This window comes from Mandrillus leucophaeus, unplaced genomic scaffold (assembly GCF_000951045.1).
Source record: "Mandrillus leucophaeus isolate KB7577 unplaced genomic scaffold, Mleu.le_1.0 Scaffold87, whole genome shotgun sequence".
In the NCBI taxonomy this organism is placed as follows: Eukaryota; Metazoa; Chordata; class Mammalia; order Primates; family Cercopithecidae; genus Mandrillus; species Mandrillus leucophaeus.
Genome location: NW_012109474.1, coordinates 1,011,098 through 1,024,652, shown reverse-complemented (window position 1 = coordinate 1,024,652; position 13,555 = coordinate 1,011,098). Strand labels below are relative to the sequence as shown.

At 48.0% G+C, this 13,555-nt stretch overlaps 1 protein-coding gene across 2 annotated transcripts in view; it reads left to right on the top strand.

Annotated features, from left to right (window-relative positions):
* Positions 1 to 13,555, top strand: part of ZBTB7C (zinc finger and BTB domain containing 7C) — a 139,840-nt gene that overhangs the window by 3,918 nt on the left and 122,367 nt on the right. The window lies entirely within an intron of this gene.

Sequence of the window (13,555 nt, the reverse complement as noted above, 5' to 3'; positions counted from 1 at the left end):
GTAGTTGATCAGTAGGTACTGGTGAGATGCATGAACAAGCCCTCAGCAAGAGGGCTGGATTAATGCATCTTTTGGAGGAAGTGAGGCGTCCATGGGGGCGGAGCGCCTGGGCCGGGCAGGGCAGCGGAGTGACAGCCGCAGGAAGGGGGCTGCGGGCGGGCTCGGAGTGCGGGGCGCTAGTGGCCGGGCGGAGCGGCTGTGGTTGCTTCATGTCCCGGATTCTGCTTTCTCAGAGATCAGGCGAGGGGGCTGGCAGGGAGGGAAAGGTGGGCGAACCAGTCTGAACAGGCCGGGCAACTGGAGGAGCGTGGGCCTGGCAAACTGGGGTGCTGCCCAGCACCCTCTACCCTCACCACGCTCGGGAATTTTTCGTGAATCCGCCCGGTTGGTTTTACAGTTTCCTCTCATCCAGGCCCCACCCTGTCTCCTGACCCGCCCTCCCTTCCTCCGCTCTCTGAGCTGGCTCTTCCAAGGGATCGGTTAGCCAAAGGGAGGCACCGGCTCTTTCCCTGGACTCTCCCACTCCCAGCCCTCCTGGAGAACTCAAATCCTGCACGTGCTCTTTCTCTTTCCCTGCCCCCGTCTCCCAGGCCCTCTGGGACTTGGTGAAGGAGACCTTGAGTCGGCCCAGGAGGCCCTCCCTCCCCCGCAACCCCTTTAGGGTCCCTTCTGGGTGCCCCCCCGACTCCTCCAGCCCCAAGCACCCTGGGCCCACAAGCTGCCAGGCCCCTGCTGCAGGCAGGGAAGACCCAGGCAAGCTTAAAAGGGTGGGAACCACACACTTCTCATGGCTGTGTGTATTTTGCTTGAAGGTGTCTGCAATCAAAGACCACCCCGCCCCCTGCCCCCCACGCTGAAAAAAGAAAAGGAAAAAAACCCACCTTTTGTCTCAAATGGTGGAATTCCAGATGCAGGACCCTAGATTTGGGGGATAGGGAGCAGATATTTGGGGCAGGGGAGGCCTTTCAGGGATCCCTCATATCACATCAAGAAGGCCACCTGGCCCCCCTCAGACTGCCACTGCCCTTCCAGGTGACTCTCCCTGCGGCCAGTTCAACTTCTCACTCATCCCAAGGCTGTGAGTTCTTACATTTTCAGGTAGCAAACAGGAGCCCTTACCATGGCAAAGGGGAGATTGGTAGGTTGCTGAGCTTGTGTTTTCTACAAGCTTGGAGTTCTTTAATCAAGACTGCCACTATTTGTACGTCAGGGATGTTATTTAATAGATCCGGGATCTTTATTATTTATTTAACCAGGATCTTTAACAGCTGGACCACAGGCATCCTCAGCCCAGTCCTGGGTTTGATAGATGGGGTACTTGAGACCCAGAGAGGGAGATGACCTGCCCAAGGTCACACTACTTGTTTGTGGCAGAGCTGGAACTTGCCTCCTAGCTCCTCATCCCAGTGTGCCTGCTGTTATACTGTGTTTTAATTTTAGGGTAGCTCCATGTTAGGGACCTAGCATAGCACCTGTGTGGCACAGAGTAGTTGATCAGTAGGTACTGGTGAGATGCATGAACAAGCCCTCAGCAAGAGGGCTGGATTAATGCATCTTTTGGAGGAAGTGAGGCGTCCATGGTGCTTGGGATTCTAGTTCCTTGTCACTGAGTGTGCTAGCGAAATGTTTCTCTGGGTAGTTGGCCAGCAATGATCCCCATCGGAGCCTAGCATCATCTTTGGTCACTTCAAGCAAGCCCAGTCATTGTGCGGGAGGAGACTGTGGGTCTGGAGGTGGGTCCAAGCATGAGCCAAATTGGCAACTCCAGATCAGAGCGATTAATGCTGTGACTCTTTTCCATTCATTACCCTCAACCAGTATCTGAACAGGTTGCAAAAGACCAAGGCATGTCTGTTCCTGCAGGGATTCTTGTCATCCTACAGCCCTGCCAGGCACTGTGTGAAGAGACCACAGCCCCACAGATCCAGCATTTCTGGGGGCTGGAGGCCCCCTGGGCTCGGGGCTGCCCAGTGCTCTGGGAACCTAATGTTCGTGCCTCTGGGGTCCTGCCTGCTGGGCATTGGCTGCTATGGCACGTGGGATGGGGGCAGCACTTTGGTAAAAAGTGAAAGTAGGAGGAATTTGGGTCATTCAGGCTACAATTACCAATTTTATTAAAGTATTTGGAGAAGAAAGAGGCTGAAATGAATGATTAAAATAATATTTTGCATGTAGTAGAAGTTCAGGAACCTCACTGATTTTGAAACTTAGGAGAGTTGAGCTTGGCTTTGGTAAAGTTGATCTTTGCACCATCTGTAGACACAGAGCTGATGAATAAATTAATGTAGGCGTGATTTGTAGTAGCAAGAAAGGAATATGCATGTGACTTTCTTGTGATGATGAATTTTGACCAGAAGCAATTCATCTCCATTCATCTTGGTAAGCCTTTTTCTGGGCCACCTGCCTAGTGCCAGGCCCTGTGCTAAATGTCCTATAAGTATTACTTTATTGAATCCTCATAAGATCCCTATGAGGTAGGAATTATCATTCTTCCCATTTTAAAGACAAGGAAACTGAGGTCGGTTAAGTAGAAGACAACCGGGATTCACACCAGAGCAGTCTGACTCTAGGGTTGGTGTGCTTAACCACCGCATGTGCAGGCACTTTATGTGTTAGGACAAGGGGAATAGAAAAGGAAAAAAAAAAAAAAAAGATAAGCCAGGACCCCTACCCTTCCAGAAGCTTCTGATCTCTTTGGGAAAGGAAAACACAGAATGTGATTGTGCTCCTTGAGGTCAGGAGTGGGCTTGACTCTCTGCCTCCCCTGCCCCTCTGAGGAAGCAGCTGAGAAAGATGGAAGTGAAGCAGTTGGCCAGGCCTTCATCCCCTTCCCCTACACTGTATCTCCTCAGCCCCTATAGCTCCTCCCTTCCCCCAGCAGCTTCATGCTCACCCCAGATTATCAGTAAAACCAGGTGCCTTCAAAACCTCGAGATGGATGGACAGGGCAGCGAGGTAAAGAAGGCCATGCCTGACACACTTCACTTGCCATCCTCTGCTTTTGGAGTCTATCTTCTGTTTCCACCAGGGCTGAGCCAGGAACATAGGACACTCTTCTGCACTGCCAAATCAATAATAAAAACGGAGTCTTGCAGAAGAGGGCCTAGGAGCTAGGAGAAGGTAGGCCCACCCGACAGCCATTCAGAATTCTGCAGCTCTGGCCCCAGAATGCTTCCTCTAAACTCACAGATGTGAGCCAAAAAGGTCTTTCAAGTTCATCACCCCCACCGCACCCCTCCAAGACCCTCATTTTGCTGAGGAGAACAGTAAGGAGCAGGGAGGGAGAAGTATTTGCCCAAGAACACACAGCCCCATAGAGGCAGGGCTGGGCTAGAAGCTGGACTCCTGGCTCCTAGACCCAGCACCTGTGTGTATGTGCCGGTGGCTTCAGGAAGCATCATTCTGTCATAGTCATCCTATGGCCTGCGAGGGCCAGAGTTATGAGAAAGGTAACTTGTTTGCCTGACATCTTCACAGCCCTGCCCAAAAGCAAATCACCCGTCGTTCCTGATAGGCACCTTTGGCAGCCACAAAAACAAATCCACCAAAAGCAAAGAGAAAAAGGAGGAACAGGGCTGGGAGCCAGTGTTTGCCCCTGGTGGTAAACTGGGCATATTTAACTTGTCATCTTGTCCAGACCAGATACCATTTTGTTCCTGCTTGGCACAGATTTATCCAGCCTGTGTGTTCCTTCTTGGCAAAGTCCTCAAAGAGAGAGGAAGCAGGGACGGTCCCCAGGGCATCTAGGATGTTTGCCAAGTACCTGTTCCCCACCTTCCTCAAGCCCTGTCCTCTCTTTCCACCCCCAAATGACCACCCTTAGTTGATATTGAGTGGGATTGAATTTCTCCCACAGGATGGGGCACACATGTAGCATTTTGCCATTGGCCCATTTTGGTTTGGGAGTCACAGAGGCAGGCACTAGGAGTTGATGTGTTTATTTTAGCGTGCTTATGTGGCACCTGATATATGTCAGCGGGTGTTCTAAGCACTTTACAGATATTAGCTCAGGTAATCCACTCAGCTTTTACAGATGAGGAAACTGAGGCAGAGAGAGACTAAAGCATTTGCCTCACGTCACACAGTGAGTGATGGCAGAGCCAGGATGAAGAGTCTGCCTTCGAGTCCCTGCTGTTAAGTGCTGCCTTTCTTCTGGGACTGCCAGGTTCTTGCCATTTTGACAAGTAATGTAACCAACTGGGTCTCTGTTTCCTCCTCTGTAAAATGGGGAGAATAATATTAACTGTCAAATGGTCACTTTGAGAAGTGCGAAGGGCTCCGCAGACAGGAAGACCACTTCTTATCTGATTATGTTCCCGGCTGGGATTGGTTCGTCTCCGTTTCCTCATGTGCCCACAGTCAGCAGGCTCTGGCAGCTGTTATTGCCTTGTAGGACCAGTGAGTTCCCAAGGACATTTCTGGACCCCTTTCCCCGTAGCAACCTTCTCATGTTCAACCCCAAGCCAAACCTGTTGTCTATATTATTCTATGTTATTTCTATGCTATTTATATTGCTATGTTATTTGTATGATTCTTCTTGCTGTTAATGCTTTTATTTATTGAAAAGCTCTTCTCAGAGAGTACCCCCAGTTTATAGGCAAAAGCCACATAGAGGAAGCTGTCTAAGGTCACCCGGAGAACCCTGCTTGCCCAGGGTTGGTGGCTGTACCCGCTCCCACCCTTTGGAATCACAGCTTGCCTACCCTGGACCACTGGTTCACTCTCAACTAAAATTCTGGCCTGTCTTCAGAAGATGCCTTATTCCACCACCAACACTAAAGACTGGGGAAAGCCTCTGAGTGACAGGCAGGGACAGTGCCTGCCAAATTGCAGCCAGAGAGATCCCTAATGGGGTCGACTCTCCATCCCCAGTCCTGGTCTTTCCTCTCTGTTATCCAACATCACTCGCTCTCGGGGAAAAAAAAAAAAGTTCTTAGGGGAACTTACATTTACTTAAATTTGACATTCCCTGCTGTTCCTTTCTAAGTACCTTAATTTTTCCCAGTTGTAGCAAGGAAAGAGAAAAAGGTGTAATGATGGAAATGGATGGAATTTGAGCGCAGGAAGTGTCATGAGGCTTCCCATTGTTTGGGCAGTGTTTGATGTTCTTAAGAATGTGTATACAGAATTAACTTTGACCAATGATAGTAGCTTCAATCTGGTGGCTCCACCAGCCAATGGAAAGTGAGTAGTATTTTATACATGGCAAGGACACAGCCGAGAAAATGAAATGATCAGTTTTGTGTGTATCCCACTTTACTTTTCGAGTGCCTTCCTTCACAGACAAGCTCTAACTGGATCCTCACAAAGATCCTACAAGGCAGGATTTGCCCATTTGACAGACTGGAAAACTGATGCCTCAAAAGAAAAGGGTTGTATTGTGGGTTAGTGATAAGACCTAAAGGACAAAAAAAGCGTAGCTCTGTGGGGCTGGCATATTTCACCCTCCTCTTGGCTGCCAGCATCTTAGTACTAAGTCTATCGCCATGCCGTGTCACGTGCACAGGTCTTGTTGGCATTCATCTTGAATGCGACCTGAATCCTGGCTCCATCTTCCCTCTTACTTTTCCTTTGCCCCATTTTTCTTCCTTATTTTTTACGTATGTTTACCTTGCCCTTTAGGCGCATTTGTAAGCTGGCTCAAATCCTTTTGGGAATAAGGTGGGTTTTAAATGCACACGTTCCTACACAGGATGTTGTTAGTCATTTCATAAGGTCTCTTGTGGAGGAGATTAGCCAATAGCTTCTTTTGTAACCTTGGGCTCACCCTCCTTCCATAGGGGTCAAGTGAGAGTATGGGTCTGTAGGGTCTGTGAAGGGCCCAGCAACTTTGACAGTCTGAGTAATCTTCTATTTCCAACCCGGTTAGAGTCACACAGTCCAATTTGAGATAAAGTAAAATCTAAAAATCTGGTTTTTCTAGTCTAACCCTAGATTGGTTTGCACTAAACCAGTGGTAGTTTTCAGCCTGCCCGGAGGAGTGAAATATAGAATGTAGGCGCATCCCCTTCCTGCAATGAGATGACCACACCAAAAAAATGTTACAGCACCGAGAAGGAAATCATTTACATTTCAAAGAAATAAAACCCTATATAACATGTAAGGAATATTAGAGTTACAGGGAATCCTCATTTATTTGGCTACCTCCTATATCTGGGACAGAGCCAAGAACCTGAGAGAAAAATAAAATAATTTTTATTTGGAACATAGGACAAATGTTCCTGTGACAAAAGAGATCAGAGGATACATACCCCAACACACTCCCTTGGGGCCCTTGTCTCATGGGGCCTATTTGCTCCTATTTCATGCACAGTTTTACATTTGGTTTTCTAGTTTCCAAGCCTACATGGGACCAGATGGCAAATGAGAATATAGGGTAAGGGACTGCTAATGAGAATTCAGTTGCGCACCAGCTCTTCCCACATTTGGGGGCTCTAGGAGGCAGCACTGGGTGAGGACTGGCATTGCTAGTGAGAGTTTCTCTGGGTTCCTATTATGCAGACTTGACTTCTTCAGATCTTTTAAACAATTCCCATAAAGAGACTAGGACTTGAGCGTTTAGCAGTGGCAATATAGCTCAGAGTGTGACTCATTTAATCAAGGACCCAGATGCCAGCCAGGGGCACTTGCAGGTAAGACTTCAAATGAGGCAGTGGGAAAGGTTGGGATGGAGGGTGAGGGCGAGTGCATTATGAGATGATGCTCACTATAAAATGGCTAGTGAAGAAGACAAGGTAAAAAAACTGCCTTTATAATAGGGTCCTAGACACATCAAGTTTTCCATAAGGTGTCTGTATTGCTTTCAAGACTTAAGAAGAACAAAGTTTTATTTTCTAAAATGAAAGAAAATGCCAGACCCAAAGGGACTGTTAAGTCGGGAGAGGGAACCCTTAAAGAATTGAACAGGGCAGATTTTGGAGACTGCCATGAAAGAATGACAGCTGTAGGCATGGTCTTGCTTTTTTGGTATGCAGTCAATGGCTACAATCCTCTGGGGTTCCCCTGCTCTTCCTGGTTACAGCTCAGACCTTGTCCTGTGCCAGAGAACAGTCCCAGGGCTGTGCCCCTGCCTGCAGAGCGCTCCTCCCCTGCTCAGGTATCCCTCAGGCTCTGGATCATCTGTGAGAGCTAGGGTCTGTCCTCAGACCGCTTCCTCCTACCTAAATTGACCTCTTGGCCATTCAGATGAATTTGTGACCCCTGGTCATGCCTGCCTGTCAGGACCCCAGGTGGCAGGGCCGCATGCCCAGAATTGTGCCCAGCCCTAACCCTTGCTTGCTTACTGGGAACACGGGCTATGTGTTCCGCTGCCAAAGGCCTCTCAGACTCTGCATCCAGCTTTGGCCTTTGGACTTGACACAGTTTTCAGAGTCCTCCCTTTCCGAGTTTCCCAGCCATGACCCTGAGCCACAGCCATCACCCTGTCCACTAGTCACTTCCTGACCCTGTCCTTGGAGCTGGCTAGTCCTACAGCCTCCTGTGCTTCATGCCTTCTAGGCCCTGGGGCTTCCAGAACCAAGTTCAAAACCCTGAGAGGGGAAGGACTCAGGGAACCACCATTTTCACGAAATGTGTATCCCATATTTACTTGAACCTCTCAAGAACATTTCATGAGGCCAGGAGCTTTGACCTCAAAGAACACAGCCAAATTCCAGAAAGACGCAGTCATACCTCTGAGTGTATCCTGGAGTGAATGGCTCGGGGTGGACCAATTCACAGGCCTATGGCCAGTGGCCAGTGCCCCTCTTTTGTAAGACTTTTGAAATTGCAGCAATATATTTGGATCGTTCATCAACATCTTGGTACTGCCTGACATATAGCCCATGTTTCATCCATGTTTTCTTTTCTTCCCTTCTTCCTTGCTTCCCTTTTTTCCTTTGGACCATGGCAGGAAGCTCCCTGGGTCTTTCTCATGCCCTAATTATCATGCAGACCCCAACAAGGAAGCCATCCCCTTGTACCTTTGTACCCTGTATTACCCAGGGAGAGACAGAGAAGCAGAAAGAGAGTGGGTGCAATCTAGCTCCCCTCCCTCTACTAGCTGACCTCAGGCGGTTCCTCTAAACTTCCTTGTACCTCAGTACCCTATCTGTAAAATGGGCATGCTAACCCTCACCTTAAAAGCTTGTTGTAATGGCGAAATTAAGAAAATGACTATAAAGCCTTTTATATGTTGTCTGGCTCATATTAGATGCTCAATAACATCTAATGAACAATTAGCCTGGATAATTTCAACTGTATGTGCTTCACTATGCCTTTAAAGGCAAAGGGAAGAGGAGAGTTTCGATATTCAGAGTCCAGCCCTTTTGTGGAAGACAAAGATAGGGTTGATTCTGACATCCCAACATCACTGCTCTCAAAGGCTGTATCTTGCCCAGGCTCCAGAAGCCCCAGCTGGGAACCCACCCTGCCTCGCTTCAGGTACCCATTGTTCCACTCACAGCTGTGTGCTTTGGGGAGAGTGACTTAACACCCCTGGGCCTGCATTTCCTCCCTTGTGAGATGGAAGTTCTAGTGCTGCCCAAACCACCAGGTGAGAAGTAAACAAGATAATACTTGCAAAGCGCTTAGCACAGTGCCCGACACCCACTACGTGCTCAATAAGGGCTCATCGTGATTATTTTCAAGTGTGTCCCATCTTATGCAAGAGACAGCTCTGGAAAAGTTGTGAAACCAAATCCCGTTTTCCCACTAACTGACTTCATCACTACACCAAGACTTTATCTTTGCCTCTGATCATCTGCGGAGGGCAGTGGCTCTGAACACCTCAGCACCAGGCTTCCTGCCTCCTCCCAGCTCCACCATCTTCTTCTCATGCAGTGGAAAACTAAGAAATGTAGGTGGCATGAATAATGATTCTTTATGGTACCTATTTGTTAAATGTAGATTTGTTTGTTCTATTCGTGTATCAATCATCTGTTCTATCATCTATCTATCAATCATCTATCTGAGAAATGCCACCTATGATTATTTTCTCTTTCCCTACCATAGGTAAAACAATATCTAATTCATACAACAAACAGATTATAGTTCTAGTAGACAACCTGCCTTTCACCTGAATTTTTTTTGAACATTTTAGAGGTCATAAACTTTCTTGAAAATCTGATGAATACTAATGGGCTGTCTCCTAGAAAAAGAAACATGCTTACATACTTGTACAGTTTTGCATATGGTTTAGCTGGGGATCTAAGGATTCTCTGAAGTCCACCAGAGGCCCTGTTAAGGACCTTGTGGAAGCCAGAGCCCAGCTCTCCTATGTAAACACCCTGTGTCCCAGTAGTAGCACATGGCTGGGTAGGTGTGAACTGAAACCCTCCCCACCATATTCAGACTCCTAAGACTGGCAGGCCAACTCACCCCCTCGCCCACTGTCAACTGGTCCCACCCGTCCTCCTACACTATCTTCCCTCCTGTGACGGGGCTGGCTGGCCTGTGTCCCTCCCCTTGGCTGTCACCTCACCTTTGTCCCACTGCTTCCCCACCCGCATATCTACATCTGACCTGCGGTGCAAGTATGGAATGACCTCTGACTGATCAGAGCAGGGCCCAGGGAGGATGTGGAGCTCGAGCAGAGAGAAGAGAGGCCCAGTTTTCAAGGCAGAGAAACCACGAAAAGCACGGAAACGTGAGCTCCTAGTGCAGCGGGTGAAGTCAGAGCTGGCAGGGAGATTGGAACAGAGAGAGAATGGTGTTCCAAGCTTGATTTTTCCCTCCTGTCTGATTGGAGACTGAAGAACTCAGCAGTGGCAAAACGCCCTGGCCCATGAACAAGAACTCCCTGGGTTCTGGTCTTAGTTCTGGCATTGACTAGGTGTGTAGCTCTGGGCAGGTCACAGGTTGCTTCAACAATCCAGCCTCCATTTCCTTATCTTTAGAGTGAGGAGACTGAAATGCTGGCAGCGCTGTGGTGAGATGGACTCTCTTGAACAGTGCAGGTGTCAGCCTAAGTGGAAAATGCAACTTAATGCTATATGTTAGGCACCATGAATATGTTCATACCCCCTTTCATCCTTCTAAGAATCTCACCTAAGGCAGTCATTCAAAATATGAGGGCAGTATGTCTAAGGATGTTCATCCTAATGTTAGCTATAATATGGAAAGGGCCCCAGTGTCCCAGAGTAGAGGAGTGGTTAAGTATGTCATGCTCTGTCTACTGGTGGCATTTTATGCAGCCATTAAAAGTGATCAGTGTGGTGAACATGCTTCAGATGCAATCCAGCAGTTGAAAACCTCCTCCTGCTCCCATCCTCCAGCCACAACACACCTGAAGGAGGGCACTGATTCTCAACCAGGGTTCCACTAACCAGCAAGGCCAAACCAATCAGTTACCAATTGTCACTGCTTCTTCCACGTCAGCAGCATGCATCCTTAGAGATCTGTGAAAAATGCAGATTTGGAGTTCAGATTCTGACTCAGTGGCTCTGAACTGGGGCCCAGGAATCTGCATTGTAAGCATCTGCCCAGGAGATTCTAGCAGAGAATTCGAAATCCACATACTGAGAAATGCCACCATGCTTCAGTCCTTGCACAGCGTGTCCTTAGATGGCACAATCCAGGCTCTTGCACCTCTTCTTTTCATCAGTGAGATGTAAAGCCTTTATCCGGGACTTCAAATTTGCATTTGTCCTAGAACTTACTGCTAGGTAAATCTGCTAACTGTGCGAGACAGAGAGCTACTTATGCTCTGCTTTGAGATTCCCCGAAACAGCATCTACAGTGTCCGACAAGGCCATAGTCTATTTTACCCCATTAGCTTAACAGGTCCTACCTTCTGCCTTGCTTTGGTTTCTCCTAGTGTATTTTTTTCTTTTTTGAGATGGAGTCTCGCTCTGTCTCCCAGGCTGGAGTGCAGTGGCTGATCTCAACTCACTGCAACCTCCGCCTCCCGGGTTCAAGCGATTCTCTTAACTCAGCCTCCTGAGTAGCTGGGATTACAGGTGCGTGCCACCACACGCAGCTAATTTTTGTGGTTTTAGTATAAAACCTACTAATTTTAGGTTTTGCCACATTGGCCAGGCTGGTCATGAACTCCTGACCTAAGGTGATCTGCCCACCTCGGCCTCTCAAAGTGCTGGGATTACAGGCATGAGCCACTGCGCCCGGCTTCTCCTACTGCATTTGAAATCCAAAAATACTCTGAGCCACCTTATGCAGTTCCCCAGGATTTAAAGTGACTTTTACAGGCAGTAAATGTGACCTGAGTTCAGATCCTGGCTCTGAGGGGCCATTCTATGAAAAGAGAATAATAATATACTGACTTCATAGAACTGTTGGTGACAGTTAAAAGAAATTATGCATGCAGGCCAGGCACCATGGCTCACGCCTGTAATCCCAGCACTTTGGGAGGCTGAGGCGGGTGGATCACAAGGTCAGGAGTTTGAGACCAACCTGACCAACCTGGTGAAACCTCATCTCTACTAAAAATATAAAAATTACTCAGGCGTGGTGGCGCGTGCCCTAATCCCAGCTACTCAGGAGACTGAGGCAAGAGAATCACTTGAACCCGGAAGGTGGAGGTTGTAGTGAGCCGAGATTACACCATTGCATTCCAGCCTAGGCAACAGAGTGAGACTCCTTCTCAAAAAAAATAAAAAAAGAAGAAGAAGAAATAATGCACAATAGCACAATGCTTGCCACCATTATGATTATTTTGTTATCATTGTTTTGATCATTGTTTTGATCTATGTAGGGGCCATTTAGTTCTGTCCTGTTCCCCCATCCATCATACAAGCCTAACCTTGGCCTATTGGCAAGACAGATGGTTCTTGTCTCACTGGCCTTGCAGTGGGATGAAGGTCATTGTTCTGACCTACTACCCTGGCAGTTTGTCTTGGCCCACATTGCTAGATGGGGAAGAGCTGTGGATTGGCTCAGCCGTACTCACTGTCTCCTGGCAGTGGCACACTGACTAGCACTAGGGGTGAGGCTAATCTCTGCCTCAGTATGCTGCAGCCAGCTAGAGAAGATGCTTTCCTGGAGGGTGTCAGAGCCCTGTTTGGTGTTGAAATAACACCGAGCCGGGCGCGGTGGCTCAAGCCTGTAATCCCAGCACTTTGGGAGGCCGAGACGGGCGGATCACGAGGTCAGGAGATCGAGACCATCCTGGCTAACACGGTAAAACCCCGTCTCTACTAAAAAAATACAAAAAACTAGCCGGGCGAGGTGGCGGGCGCCTGTAGTCCCAGCTACTCAGGAGGCTGAGGCAGGAGAATGGCGTGAACCCAGGAGGCGGAGCTTGCAGTGAGCTGAGATCCGGCCACTGCACTCCAGCCTGGGCAACAGAGCGAGACTCCGTCTCAAAAAAAAAAAAAAAAAAAAAAAAAAAAAAAAAAAAAAGAAATAACACCGAAACTGCTGTGCTCACCCCTTCCCCATCTAGCAGTCAGCTACCCAGCCCAGCTTCTGAACCCTCTACTCACTGTGACTCCTCACACATTACACCCACATGAGCATACATGCATACAGATGAGCATGTGCACGTGCACGCACACACATGCACACACACGTGCACATATGCACACACACCTGCACACGCACATACACGCGCGCGCACACACAGGTGCACGCTCACACACGCTCACACACACACACACGCATGCACACACACACAGACCTGCCCTCATCTTCCCCATCCCTGTTACTACCCTTCCTCCTCCTAGTTAAATACCTAGCAAAGGGGAAAGTGGGCACTAACAGAATGTGTTAGCTGGCAGGATCTAATCTAATTTATAGGTGGATAAGAAAACCTCATAGCCAATGAACAGGACAGGAATCTGATAACCCACAAGAGTGTACTATAGTTTTCTGTCAAAATTTCTATAAAATTTCTCTTCATAGCCACTCCTCTTTTGGTTCAAAGATAATCAAAGTAAGATTCTTGTTCTTTATAAAATAAGGCTGGTCTCATTACCTTTGGTCTGATTACTTACGTAAGTGCAGCAAGAAAGGTAATTGATCACATAGGCCTTTTTAAATTTGCTTTGCTGGAACTTTTCATAAGGAATCTCAGATTGTACCTTTGAAAGCTATGAAGGCAAGGCAAGAACTCATCACCAGATTTTGCCTGTAGCACCTACAGGTTTTGGGTAAATCTTCTCTTCCTGAAGTTCCCAAAATACCCTAAGCCTCCTGGGCCTGGCAGGAAGTGACCTTCTTTACTCATCTGTAATGCTGAGGACACTGTAAGTCAGGTACCAGGCTGGCTTTCCCTAGAAGGGATTGTAAGCACTGGGTCCGTCAAGTCCACTTCAGTTCCTTAAGACTGTCTGGTCATATCTAATGCATCAGTTTCAAATATGACATTCCAGTCAACGCCTTAGTTATATAACCAGTATTTCCCATCATGTCCTTTTAGAAGGAGGACAGATTCTTACTGAGCTTGTGCAAATAAATATATTCCATGAAGATGAGAACATTTGATAAGAATTTCTGGCCAGGTGTAATGGCTCACACCTATAATCCCAACACTTTGGGAGCCTGAGGCAGGCATATCACCTGAGGTCCGGAGTTCGAGACCAGCCTGGCCAGCATGGTGAAACCCCATCTCTACTAAAAA